The 14,478-nt window shown below is 38.7% G+C and overlaps 1 pseudogene; it reads right to left on the bottom strand.

The window, feature by feature from the left end:
• Positions 1-13,984: 13,984 nt before the first annotated feature.
• On the bottom strand, positions 13,985-14,101 carry LOC119468101 (annotated as a pseudogene).
• Between the last annotated feature and the right edge of the window lie 377 nt (positions 14,102-14,478).

Genomic DNA, 14,478 nt, shown 5'->3' with positions numbered 1-14,478 from the left:
GGTGTTTTAGTCATGAAGTCCTTGCCTATGCCTATGTCCTGAATGGTATTCCTTAGATTTTCTTCCAGGGTTTTTATTGTTTTAGGTCTTATGTTTAAGTCTTTAATCCATCTTGAGTTAATTTTTGTATAAATTGTAAGGAAGGGATCCAGTTTCAGCTTTCTGCATGTGGCTAGCCAGTTTCCCCAACACCATTTATTAAATAGGGAATCCTTTCCCCATTGCTTGTTTTTGTCAGCTTTGTCAAAGATCTGATGGTTGTAGCTGTGTGACGTTATTTCTGAGCCCTCTGTTCTGTTCCATTGGTCTATGTATCTGTTTTGGTACCAGCACCATGCTGTTTTGGTTACTGCAGCCTTGTAGTATAAAGTCAGGTAGCATGATGACTCCAGCTTTGTTCTTTTTGCTTAGGATTGTCTTGGCTATCTGGGCTCTTTTTTGGTTCCATATGAAATTTAAATTAGTTTTTTTCTAATTCTGTGAAGAAAGTCAGTGGTAGCTTTATGGGGATGGCATGAATCTATATATTACTTTGGGCAGTATGGCCATTTTCATGATACTGATTCTTACTATCCATGAGCATGGAATATTTCTCCATTTGTGTCCTCTCTTATTTCCTTGAGCAGTAGTTTGTAGTTCTCCTTAAAGAGGTCCTTCACATCCCTTGTAAGTTGTATTCCTAGGCATTTTATTCTCTTTGTAACAATTGTGAATGAGAATTCACTCATGATTTGGTTCTCTGTCTATTATTGGTGAATAGGAATGCTTGTGATTTTTGCACATTGATTTTGTATCCTTAGACTTTGCTGAAGTTGCTTATCAGCTTAAGGAGCTTTTAGGCTGAGATGATAGGGTCTTCTAAATATACAATCATGTCATCTGCAAATAGAGACAATTTGACTTTCCCTTTACCTATTTGAATATGCTTTATTTCTTTCTTGTGCCTGATTGCCCTGGCCAGAACTTCCAATACTATGTTGAATAGGAGTGGTGTGAGAGGGCATCCTTGTCTTGTGCCAGTTTTCAAAAGGAATGCTTCGAGCTTTTGCCCATTCAGTATGATATTGGCTGTGGGTTTTAAATAGCTCTTATTATTTTGAGATAGTTCCATCAGTTATGTAGTTTATTGAGAGTTTTTAGTATGAAGGGGTGTTTAATCATCTTAGGTTGATTCCTTATCTTGTGAATGGTGCTGCAATAAACATGGCGGTGCAAGTATATTTTTTATATACTGATTTCTTTTCCTTTGAATAAATACCCAGTAGTGGGATTGCTGGAACATAAGGCAGTTCTGTTATCAGTTTTCTGAGAACTCTCCATACTATTTTCCATAGTGGCTGTACTAATTTACGTTCCCACCAATAGTGTCTACAACTTCCCTTTTTTCTACATCCTCGCCAGCATCTGCTATTTACTGTATTTTTAGTAATAGCCATTCTAACTGAGGATGATATCCCACTGTGGCTTTGATTTGCATTTTCCTGATGATTTGTGATGTTGAGCATTGTTAATATGCCTATCGACCATTTGAATGTCTTCTTTTGAGAAATTTCTATTCATGTCAAATGCCCACTGCTTAATGAGACTATTAGGTTTTTTTTACTGTTGAGTTCCTTGTATATTCTAAATCTTAGTTCCTTGTCACGTGAATAGGTGATAAATATTTTCTTTCAGTCAACAGGTGGTCTCTTCACTCTGTTGATTGTTTCCTTTGCTGTTCAAAACCTTTTTTGTTTATTACAGTCTAGTTTGTCTACTTTTGTTTTTGTTGCTGCCTGTGCTTTTGAACTCTTGGCCACAAAATCTTTCCCTAGACCAATGTCCTAAGATATTTTCCCTATTTTTTCTTCTAGTAGTTTTATAGTTTGGAGTCTTAGGTTTAAATCTTTAATCCATCTTGAGTTGATATTTGTATATGGTGAAAGATAAAGGTCAGGTTAATTCTTCTGCATGTAAATATCCAATTTTCTCAGCACCATTTATTGAAAAGTGTTCTTTCCCCAATGTATGTTCTTGGTACCTTTGTAAAATTCAGTTGGTTTCAAATAAGTCAATTTATTTCTGGGTTCTCTGTTCTGTTCCATTGATGTGTCTATTTTTATACCAATACTATACTGTCTTGGTAACCATAGTTTTGTAATATATTTTGAAATCAGTTAGCGTGATGCTTCCAGCTTTGTTATTTTTGTTCAGAATTGCTATGACTATTTGGGTTCTATTTGGGTTTTATTTTTGCTTCCATATGAATTTTAGGACTGTTTTTTCTATTTCTGTGAAAACTGAAATTGGTATATTGATAGGGATTGCATTAAATCTGTAGATTTCTTTGGGTACTATGTCATTTTAATAATGGTAATTCTTCTAATCCATGAGCATGTGATGCTTTTGCATTTGTCTGTGTCCTCTTTAATTTCTTTCATCAGAGTTTTATAGATTTCCTCGTAGAGGTCTTTCATCTACTTTATTAAACTTATTCCTAGGTATTTTATTTTTTGTACCTATTATAAATAGGATTGCCTTCTTGATTTTTTCCTCAGCTAGTTCATTATTGATGTAAAGAAACACTACTGATTTCTGTATGTTGATTTTGTATCCTGTAACTTTACTGAATTTATTTATCGATCTCAAAAAAATTTTTGGTGGAGTTTTAAGTTTTCTATCTATAAGATCATGTCATCTGCAAAGAGGGACAATTTTTCCTCCTGTTTTTCAGTTTGGATGCCTTTCTTTTTTCTCTTGCCTGATTGCTCGGGCTAGAATTTCCAGTACTATGTTAAATAGGAGTGGCCAAAGTGGGTATCCTTGTCTTATTCCAGTCCTCAGAGGAAAGACTTTCAGCTTTTTCCCATTCAGTATAATGTTAGCTGTGGATTTATGATATATGACCTTTATTATGTTGAGTTATGTTTCTTCTATGCCTAGAATGTTGGGAGTTTTTATCATGAAGGAATGTTGAATTTTGTGAAGTGCTTTTTCTGCATATATTGAGATGATCATATGGTTTTTGTCCTTTCTGTTGATCTGATGTATCACACATATTGATTTGCATAGGTTGAACCATGCTTGCATCTCTTTCATAAATCCCACTTGATCATGGTGTGCTATATTTTTGTTGTTCTATTTGATCAGTTTACTAGTATTTTATTTAGGATTTTGACATCTATGTTCATCAAGAATATTGGCCTGTAGTTTTCTTTTTTGTTGTTGTTGTGTCCTTATCTGGTTTTCGTACCAGGGTAATGCTGGCCTCATATAATGAACTAGAGAGAATTCCCTCTTCTTTAAGTTTTTTGAAATATTTTGAGAAAAATTGGTGTTAGTTCTTCTTTGTGAGTTTTGTAAAATTAAGCAGTGGAGCCATTCAGTCCTGGGCTTTTATTTGTTGGGAGACATTTTATTACTGCTTCAATCTCACTACTCATTAATGGTCTGTTCAGGTTTTCTATTTCTTCTTAGTTCAATCTTGGTAGATTGTATGTGTCTGGGAATTTATGCATTTCCTCTAAGTTTTCCAGTTTTAGGATATATAGTTGTTCATAATAGTGTCTGATGATCTTCTATGTTTCTGTATTATTAGTTATAATGTCTCCTTTTTCATTTCTGTCTTTTTTTTTTTTTTTTTTTTTTTTTTTTTTTTTTTTTTGAGATGGAGTTTCACTCTTATCTCCCAGACTGGAGTGCAATGGCACAATCTTGGCTCACTGTAACCTTTGCCTACTGGGTTCAAGTGATTCTCCTATCTCAGCCTCCTGAGTAGCTGGGATTACAGGCGTCCACCACCATGTCCAGCTAGTTTTTGTATTTTTAGTAAAGATGGGGTTTCACCATGTTGGTCAGACTGATCTCGAACTCGTGACCTCAGGTGATCCAACTGCCTCAGCCTCTCAAAGTGCTGGGATTACAGGTGTGAGCCACGGCGCCCAGCCCCCCTTCTTCACTTCTGATTTTGTTTATTTGGGCTGTCTCCGTTTTTTTCTCGGTTAGTCTAGCTAGTAGTTTATCAATTTTGTTTCTCTCTTCAAAAAACCAATTTTTTATTTGTTGATCTTTTTAATTTTTTTAGCCTATTTTATTTAGTTCTGCTCAGATCTTTATTTCCTTCTACTAATTTTAGGTTTGAGTTCCTGTTGCTTTTTTAATTCCTTAAGATGCACTGTTACATTGTTCATTTGAAATATTTCTACTTTTTTGATATAGGCATTCATTGCTATAAACGTCCCTGTTAGCACTGCTTTTGCTGTATCTCATACATTTTGGTATGTTGTGTTTCAATTCTTGTTTCAAGATTTTTTTTTAATTTCCTCCTTAATTTCTTCCTTCACCCAATGGTCATTCAGGCTCATATTGTTTAATATCTATGCATTTTTAAAGTGTCTAAAGTTACTCTTATTATTAATTTCTAGTTTTATTCCATTGGGGTCTGAGAAGATACTTGATATAATTTCAATTTTTAAAGCTGTGTTGACACTTGTTTTCTGTCCTAGCATATAGTCTATCCTGCAGAATGTTTCATGTGATGATGATGAGAATGTGTATGCTACAGCTGTTGGATAAAATGTTCTGTAAATGTCTCTTAGGTCCATTTGGTTTAAAGTGCAGTTTATATCCAACATTTATTTGTTAATTTTCTTTGCAGATAATCTGTCTAATGCTGAGAGTGGGGTTGTCACTTCTTCCAGTTTTTCAAATTTGCTTTTATAGGGGAGGACTTATTCCTAAAGATGTATTTGTGGTGTTGGTTGGTAGGGCACTTTGACTTTGATTCTGGGCATGTGCAGTAGTGTAGTCTCTGCATAGTATCTTCAGATGTAAAGAGTGTCAGTAGTGTCTGTGGTTTCCTCAGTGGCTTAGGGTGTGATTTTTAGTGGTGGCTTTGGTGAAGTTTCACTGGGGACAGACTTGTCACGTGGGCCAGTCTTTGGACCCCTGTGGTGGCAGTGGTAGACTTTGCATGCCTGTCCATGGGCCCCAGTGTGGCATATGCTGGCACTAGTATTAGGAGGTTGATGCAGGCCAATTATTTGGCCTCCAGGCAGCTCGCTTGAGTGTCAGCAGTGGCAGTGATAAGTCAGGTAAGAGGGTGGGTCCTTGAGCCCTTGGGCAGTGGATGTGTTGTGACCGACAGCAGTAGCAACGGTATGACAATCTACTGGCTCCCAAGTGTCTGCACTGGTGTTGGTGGTGGCTACAACAGGTTGAGTGGGCTAGTTCCCAGGCCCACAGGTGATGCATGCTGATGGGTTCCAGCTGTGGTGGTAGCATCATGTTGGGTGGGCCTGTCCTCAGGCCCAAGGGAGGACAGCTCAGATGCCAATGATGGTGGATGGGGTAGGGCAATCCTCAGGCCTATGGAAGGCATGCTTGTCCACCAGAAGAAGTGAAGCCAGGCTGAGTGGGCATGTCCTCAGGCCCCCAACTGGTGCATAGAGATGCTGGCTGTGATAGGCAGGAGCAGGGTGATTCCCATGCTCCCAGGAGAATGCTCAGGTTGGGGTGGCAGCTGCTGGAGAGGGTGGTGGTGCTTTCAGTGGCAGCAGCCATGAAAAAGTGGCTGAGGAGTACACACTTCAGCCCCAGGTGGTGGCTGCAAGCAGGATAGCCTTTCCTCAGGGCACATGTAAATGCACAGTGGCCCTGCTACTGGGGGCAGCAGAAGGGTTGCTGCCAATGGCTTGGACTTTAGCCCTAAACGTGGCATCTGGCTGTGGGTGGGGATGTCAATGGGGCTCTCGGGATGTGAAGATGCAAGGGCTGTTGGGCCTGAGGGCAGGATGCACTTTGGTGGGAGCTGGGCTCTCAAAATGACACTACGCTGCAGCTTCTTGGGACTGGAGGTGCATGGGGCACAGCAAGGTTGAACTCAGTGTGAGTTCCCTCTCTGGAACAATGCTGTTGCACAATCTCCAGGCAGTTCCCTGGATTAGTCTCAGGGCCCACATGGATCCAGGGATTTCCTGTGGCTAGGACTGTGGGAATCTGCAGTAGAAATGTGAGCCACTAGAATCACTCACTTACCCTTTCCCCATATTGGGGAGCCTCTTTAGGCTCCCTGCCAATCCTGATGAGCTGAGTAGGCTGCCTCTTTCCCTCTTTTTCCTTAGGTGTTTCCTGTCACTTCTTTGCTGAATTCCATCATTCTCTCTTAGGTGATCTATTTGAAGTATGATTATTCACTATTTTGGTTCTGCTTTGTGGAGGAGGCAAGTACCCAATCCCTAGTCAGCCATCTTGAAGTTCCCTCCAGATTGTCTTTTTAGTTAGGTTCCAAATTTCTCAAATCATAGATAATCCCCCTGGTGCTTCAGCTCCATAGATGACCTGGGAGTGTTGGCTGATTCAACGACCAGGTAGCAGGAAATAGATGACTGATGCTCTGGCAGCAATGGATTTATTTTTTTTAAGGAATAAGCTCCCAAATGAGGACAACAGTAAAGAGACCATCAGTGTACCAGAGAAATCGGTGAATTTCCGAACAGAGAAAGCAGATGCAGGCATGATAACTGATGGAGTAACAACCTAAAGAGTGCATAGAGAAATACAGCCAAGAAAAGAATCAGTGTGCCCTTTAGGATCCCAAAAAAGCTCAGAGTTCAGAAGCACCAGGTATGGCAAAAAGTAGAAGTGAAGTGTGGAACTGACATCACTGAGATTAATTAAAAGTCTGTATATGGAACAGTAGTCTTTCCTCAACCTCCAATTCCTCACGCAAAAAAATATAATCATCAGGCTTCTATCCCAGGCAATAGAAAGGATTCTTCTCTGGAGGAAATAGTCCTAGAGCAAAGGCCTCTGTCTTATGTTCCTTGAGGGATCCCTACCAGATCACCCTAAAGTGAAACCCACTAGTTGACACATTTTACCCAAGCACAGAGCTCTCAAGCAGTTTATATTTTATTACATTATTGTTATATATGAAAACACCCAGGGATCACCAGGCATTTGAAAAAATTTTGTAATGAAAAAGAGATCAAGAATAAACAGAAAAATGTCCCCAAGAGCAACTGCAATGGTTCCAGGAATAAAGGGAACTTAAACAGCAAGAAAAACAGAACAATTTTAAATAGTTTTCTCAGAGAGATTCAAGATATTGCATCCCCAAAACATGGACAAAATGCTATAATAAAGAACCAATCAGAAAACAAGAAAGAGGTTGTGTAAATTTAAAATGTGATTTTCAAAATAAAATTTAGTGATAAGCATAAGGGTAAAGAAATTTCCCATAAAAATAGAAGGAAAAGACAAAGAGATGGGAAATCTGAGCAGAAAGATAAAAGACATAGAGGGTCAATCCAAAAATTCCAAATACAATTAACAGCAGTTTCAGAAAAGAGACAGAGAAAGCAGAGAGGGAGAAATTATTGGAACAAATTATACAAGATAATTTTATAGAATTGCATGAAGAATAGTTTCTATATCATAGGGATTCCCCTCAGTGCTCAATGCCACAAATCAAAAACATCCAACAAGCCACATCACTATGATTTCCAGGACACCAAAAATAAAGCAGTGTTCAAAGCTTCAAAAAGAAAAAAAAATGGTGATCTATAAAGGTACAAGAATTGGGCTGGCATCACTGTTTACAATAGCAAAGACCTGGAACCAACCCAAATGCCCATCGATAATAGACTGGACAGGGAAAATATGGCACGTATACACCATGGAATATTATGCAGCCATCAAAAACTATGGGTTTGGGTCCTTTGTAGGGACATGGATGAACCTGGAAACCATCATTCTCAGCAAATTGACACAAGAGCAGAAGATCAAACACCGCATGTTCTCACTCATAGGTGGGTGTTGAACAATGAGAACACATGGACACAGGGAGGGGAGCACTACACACTGGGGTCTGTTGGGGGGAAATGGGGAGGGACAGTGGGGGGTGGGGAGTTGGGGAGAGATAGCAAGGGGAGAGATGCCAGATGTAGGTGATGGGGAGGAAGGCAGCAAATCACACTGCCACGTGTTTACCTATGTAACAATCTTGCATGTTCTTCACATGTACCCCAAAACCTAAAATGCAATAAAATAAATTTAAAAAAAAAATTGGGCTGGCATCATATTTCTCATCTGCAACACTGGATGCTTGATGACAGTTGAGCCATACCTTCAAGTTCTGACAGAAAAGTAGTTTCAAATGAGAATTCTGTACCCACAAACTTACCAATCAAGTGTGAGAATAGAATCAAAACATTTTCAGAAACTTAAAACTCAAAGTTTATCTCACACATTCTTTATTATGAAATTACTTGAGGATCTATTCCAGCAAGAAAAAGTAGTAAACCAAAAAAGAAGACAATGAGATCCAAGAAACAGTGGTTCCATCCAAGGATTGCAGTAAAGAGAAGTCCTAGGATGACTGGCATCCATTAGGGCTGGAGTGCATATCAGGTCAGATTGCAGTGAGATGATGGAGGGTGCTGGGAGTAAGGTACGCATAGGAAACAAAAGGAATCAAGAGTGTTTATGCTATCTTTTAAAAACTAGAACAACCTAAGGAGATGATGAAGGCAGACAATGTCTGTGAATTAGGAAAGCAACCAAACAAGCAATAATTTAGGTAATATAATTCCCATGGAATCCTCTGGAAAGAACTGCTTAAGAATGAAATCCATCCAGGTCAGAGAGAAGCAAAATAAAAAATTATAAATAAAGATTCTTTGGTAAAGCGGACTGTTGTTCTAGGCATTGAATCTATGCAAATATAAAATGAAAACTAAGCAACAATGGAATTTGAGGTCACAGGAGCTGCCCACCTTGGCCAATGTGCTCAGTGAAAAAACTATATTATTCAATCTCCCCTACAGATGAGAGATGTAACGAAATACAAATAGCAGTTGAGGCTGCTGGAAGTCTTTCTGACCTTCTTCCCCTTCCTTCTGTTTCTTGCCTAGAATGTAGACATGATGAGTAGAACTCTAGCAGCTACCTCATAACCTTTAAATTGAAAGTCACGCACTTAGCATGGCAAATAAGGAAACCAGAGTAAACCGGCTCCCTAATGAGTTTATGGAACCTTCACCATGACTGACTCCCACCTCTAGTCTTCCTTCAGGTGAGATACTAGATCCTTGTGTTTAAGTCACTATTGTCAGGTCTCTATTAACTGACAATTAAACACAATTTCTGATTCCTAGAACAGAAAGTACATGTTATGGACCTTGACAATGTAAGATAGGGAAAACATGTATTATTTTCTCATCTTTCATAGCAAAGTCAATCAATATTACTGCAAATTTTAAAAAGAAGAACAAATACAATAACACCACCTCAATGTTTTTTCATCTTTTTTTTTCCCCTCAACCTTAGACAGAGCTGTTAGAAACTGGTATTTTTATGAGGAATAAATATTTTTCCAAAGTTTACCATTCCTTCCACTTTACCTCATTTTCTCTCTGTTAAAGCCTAGTAAACATAAATCAAATAATTTTGATTAAAAATATATATACTATTACCCAGAGCGGTGGCTCCTGCCTGTAATCCCAGCACTTTCGGAGGCTGAGGTGGGTGGATCACTTGAGGTCAGGAGTTCGAGACCAGCCTGGCCAATATGATGAAACCCATCTCTACTAAAAATACAAAAATTAGGCAGGTGTGGTGGCAGGTGCCTGTAATCCCAGCTACTCGGGAGGATCACTTGAACCTGGGAAGCAGAGGTTGCAGTGAGCTGAGATCACGCCATTGCAGTCCAGCCTGGGTGTCACAGCAAGACTCCATCTCAAAATAAATAAATAAATAAACAAATAAATAAATACACATACATACATATATATATGGAATATAATATATATATAATATGGTCCAAGTTTTATCAAAAGTTGGTTCTATTCATCACATATATATGCATGCAGTGAGATACCTGGAACACTACAAATCTCATGCTAACGAACGTTTATCAAGGTGGTAAGATTTCGGATGGTTTCAGCTAGCAATTTTTACTTTGAATTACTAGAATTTTTTGTAATGAGCTTGTATCATATTTTAGAAGAACAATGAAGTCCTTTAGAAATAAGATGATTAGAGTCCAAGGTCTCCAAAGATCTTCAAACTCTAATACTTTATGATTTAATATTCTATGAAGCAAATGCATATCCATAATTCAGTAACAAAAGGCTCCACATTCTTTTATAAAAAATAATAATATCTCAATAAGTCATCTTAGTCTCCTTTGATCACTGATCTTTGTTGCAGCTCAAAGCCTATTGGAAAAGCACTAGATAACTTCAAATAACCTTAGAGGACAGTGTGTTCTCATTAACCAAAAGCAGTGTTTTTAACACGAATGAAAACTTTAAAATGGGAAGCATGCTATCCAATCTAAGAAAAATGAAAAAAAATAACTTACACATAAAGTAGTTTTAATATTTAGATGTAATTATGGTAACTGTATACTTAAAGAACCTGTAAATATAACTTAAATTGTCATCACTTTCTTCAATACCAAGAGTCCAAATATATTGGTCTGGTAGGAGAATCCACGATTCCTTTAATCTCTCCCAGTTCCTTCATACCTCTCTGTCTTTGCACACATGCTAAGGCTTTCTCCTTCATCTCTATTTGGCCAAATGCCATTTATCCTTCAAAACTTAGTACCTCCTACCACTACAGGCCTATAGCACCTGGGGTATACATCAGTTATAATGTCCTCAGGACCTTGTGTAACATGTAGGTTGTGCACTGCACAGGGCACACAGATGACGGAGGATGGGGGAGTTAAAATCCAGCCTGAGCTCAGCTGCTAAGTGAGCTGTACCTGTCTAGAGAAGGACTCTACTAAATTTGCATGAACGTTGACCTTACAGGTTCATGTTGACTCTTCGGGTTGTTTGAATTGAAATCAGAAGCTTACTGCTCTTCCTAGACTGTGAATGCATAAGAGGTAGGGACAGTGCCATGTTCACCCTTTTACCCCCAGCATCCTCAATGCCTGACATAAAGTAGGAACTTCATATTTGTTTAATAGGCACTGAAAAAAAAATAAGATATAAACGGTTCCTTAATTTCTTAACATCACAGTGATAACAAGTGTCAGAAAATTTTCTCTAACCTTACTTAGGTTGAAAAATATTTTTTAAAGTCATACAGGAAAATAAATAAAATTAATAGTAAGTCAGTAGCATTTGTATGCCAGGAACTTCACATACACTACTTCATTTTATGCTTCTAATAACCCTACCCATTAAGTCCTATGACTAGTGATAATCAACATACTTAACAACCTGTACAAAATAGGTACCCACCAATCAGAGTAGACACTGATACAGCTCAGCTATAAACAACTGTTCCACCCATGCTAGTAAGTATCAACCGAATGTCATCCCTGAGTGTGTCATCCTCACATTACAGATAGGCAAATGCATGCTCAGAAAAGTTAGATAATGTGTCAAGCTCACATAGCTAGTTAAGTGGAGAAGCCCGGCCTACACCCTGGGTGAATCTGATTTCCAAAACCTATGCTCTCTTCCCCCATACCATGATACCACTACGTGGCCTGTATATAGCGTAGCAGGAGTGTGGGAACTTCGCCTGTTTTCTGATATCTGGTGCAATGTCTGTTCACTAGACTACTTCACTTCCCCAAAGAGGAATAATCATAGTTTATAACTCTAAAGTAATTACCTTGATTCCACAAGTCACACACAACTACTCATGTGGCTTTATATTCATGCTTCATATCTTAATAAATCTGAGTGGTACATTTTTATTACTTCATACATTGAAGGGGTTAGGAACAGGAGACAGTTCTTGATTACGGCTCCTGGCTTCCTTTGAATTTTCTAAAGTTAATTTTCTTTAAACTTGGACTACATAGTGTAGTTCTTTCCACAATTATACCTCAACTGTTGGAGAGTATACCCAATGTAATTTTGTTCTGTGAAAGTTCGGGGCAATACTTTGCATCCTTCACATTTTACTATTGGTTAATGCATTCTAGCTCGTTTCAAGGCATCATATGTTCACCAACATATGTTCATTTGGGGACCCTGTTATTTATTCAATCCTTGGATCATCCACCATATAGCCCTATGGCCAGACACTATACATAATGCCAAATCCCTACTAGGAATGAAAACACTGAAGAGTGCTTGGTTTGGTTTTGAGCTTGTTTTCCATTACAGCCCTGCAAGGGATTCAAATAAATTAGTTTATACTATTAAATCAGTTATTCTCTGTAAAGTAAAGGGGATATTTTTCCTTAGGTTAGTTTTACTGGAATGTAGTACTAACCTATAGGCAATCTAATCATTCTGATTTGTGACCAAAATTTATTTGCCATGGAATAAGACAGTGAACCTAAGGAAACATCATCAGTTTTAAAATGCCTTTTAAAGGACATGTTTTTCCTTTTTTAACAGAAATAAATTGTGGGTGTTTTAAAAATGCAAAATTTATAGCAAAACATGTCAAAATTGCTTTAGAACAAATCAAACTATGAAATGCTTTATTTACAACTAAATTGATGCAAGTACACACAGAAAATATTGTACACACGCTTTCTGTAATATAAGTTTTGGATCTTCTCTCCATCCAAGTCATGGGGTGACGTTCAAAATAGTTAGCAACCAGAATGGCACAGACATCAGCCAATCAAACTGGAGGAGGCTAACCCTAGACCTGAAGCAGAAGCCTGGAATCCTCTGCTATGCCACAAAATAACCCTTTAGTTGTTGGGTAGTAAGAAGGTGTTGGGGGTCTCAGGAAGGGCTCAAATCAGTTGGGGTAAGAGAACGCATTTGAGAGATTCAGGGAAGGAACTATTTACCAATTACTAAGAAGTATTCAGTATTTTAATAACTAGTTTAGCTGGTTATTAAATCATTGCCAGTATTACTATATTCTAGTTTATACGATATTTTAATATTATAGTAATATCACCAGTATAATTTAAAATGAACAGTATAGTGAGTACCATCTAAATATCAATGTGCCAGTCAATATACTGTACTCAAAATGTCCATCAATGCCTGCCAGACCCAAGGCCCTTTGTCCACCTACTCTACTCAGCCCCTACTGTCTAGAAGCTATGTTATATATTATATTAGTCTGCCCTTCATTGGACACTTCAGTTTCATCCTGAGTCTCAGCCAGTGAGACTCAGGATGAATTCACAACTCAAGGGCCGAAAATCCAAAAGCCAGTCAGCAATCTTTGACATGGCTGGCACAAAAAAATAAGCTGACCAGCCAATCAGACTCCCAGTCTTGGGAATTTGAGTTGGCAAGCATGGAAAGGTTAACATATGGGGCGTTAGTTCTTCATGGCAGGAAATGAGAATGCAAAAGGTGATCACAGAAATATCACTATATAAAAAGGAGATGGGAGGAGCTAGGGTTGGACACAAGTGGCAACAGTTAATCCCAGGTGAGTACGGACATCACAATCACCATATGAGGCAGAGTGGCAATCCAGGTGCTAGGAGAGGCAGAACACTGGGAGACTTCTGAGTTTACAAATCAAGGGCTTCCAAGGATCACAACTGGCAGATGACCTAATGAGATTCTCCTGGATTGAAACTACCATACAGCGATACAGCAAAGCCCACTTCAGCTCAACCACCAAAGGTCTGGATTCAAATTGGCACCCTAGAACAGTAGTTTTAAAAGTGTGATTCCTGGACCAAGAGCATCAACGTCACCTGGGAACTTGTTAGAAATGCAAGTAAGTGGGTGTTGAACAATGAGAACACATGGACACAGGGAGGGGAACATCACACACCGGCGCCTGTTAGGGGGTGGGGGGATTAGGGGAGGGATAGCACGGGGTAGGGGAATTGGGGAGGGATAATGTAGGTGATGGGGGGACGGATGTAGCAAACCACCATGGCATATGTATACCTATATAACAATCCTACACGATCTGCCCAAGTACCCTAGAACTTAAATTATAATAATTTTTTTTAAAAAGATATGCAAGTACCTACTGACTCAGAAACTCTGGAGATGAACCTCAGCATTCTAGATTTTTAAAAATTAAATTTATATAAAGCCTACAGCACCCATATTCTCACGGGTCTCCCATCCACGTACTAACTAGACCCAACCCTGCTTAGCTTCCAAGATCAGGTGAGATTGCGCACATTCAGGGTGATATTGCCATAGACCAGTTTGAGGTTTAACAAGTCTTCCAGGTGATTCCAATCCAAGTTCAAATTTGAGAACCAACCCCTCAAGTTGGCTTTGCCCAGAGTGCCAACATTACCTAGAAGTGGACTGTTGCTGCCCTTAGATCATCTCAGGGATAATCCTCCCAGAGGTAGATTCCCCAGTTGGTCAGATTTGCTGATAAAAGAACTCGTCTGCAATAGTTTATACCTATTGGTTTCAATATATAATTCGTCATTCCCAAGCAGCTGCAAGGATGCAATATAGATACTGAACCAAGGACCATAAGCAAACCCAGGAACTGAAGATTTAAAGATGTCCCCTAAAGGTTGCAGGCAGAGACTGACAGGCAGTTTTTTTTTTTTTTTTTTTTTTT

This window comes from Cebus imitator, unplaced genomic scaffold (genome assembly GCF_001604975.1).
Source record: "Cebus imitator isolate Cc_AM_T3 unplaced genomic scaffold, Cebus_imitator-1.0 Scaffold376, whole genome shotgun sequence".
Taxonomy (NCBI): domain Eukaryota; kingdom Metazoa; phylum Chordata; class Mammalia; order Primates; family Cebidae; genus Cebus; species Cebus imitator.
This window is presented reverse-complemented; position numbering and strand designations above follow the sequence as displayed.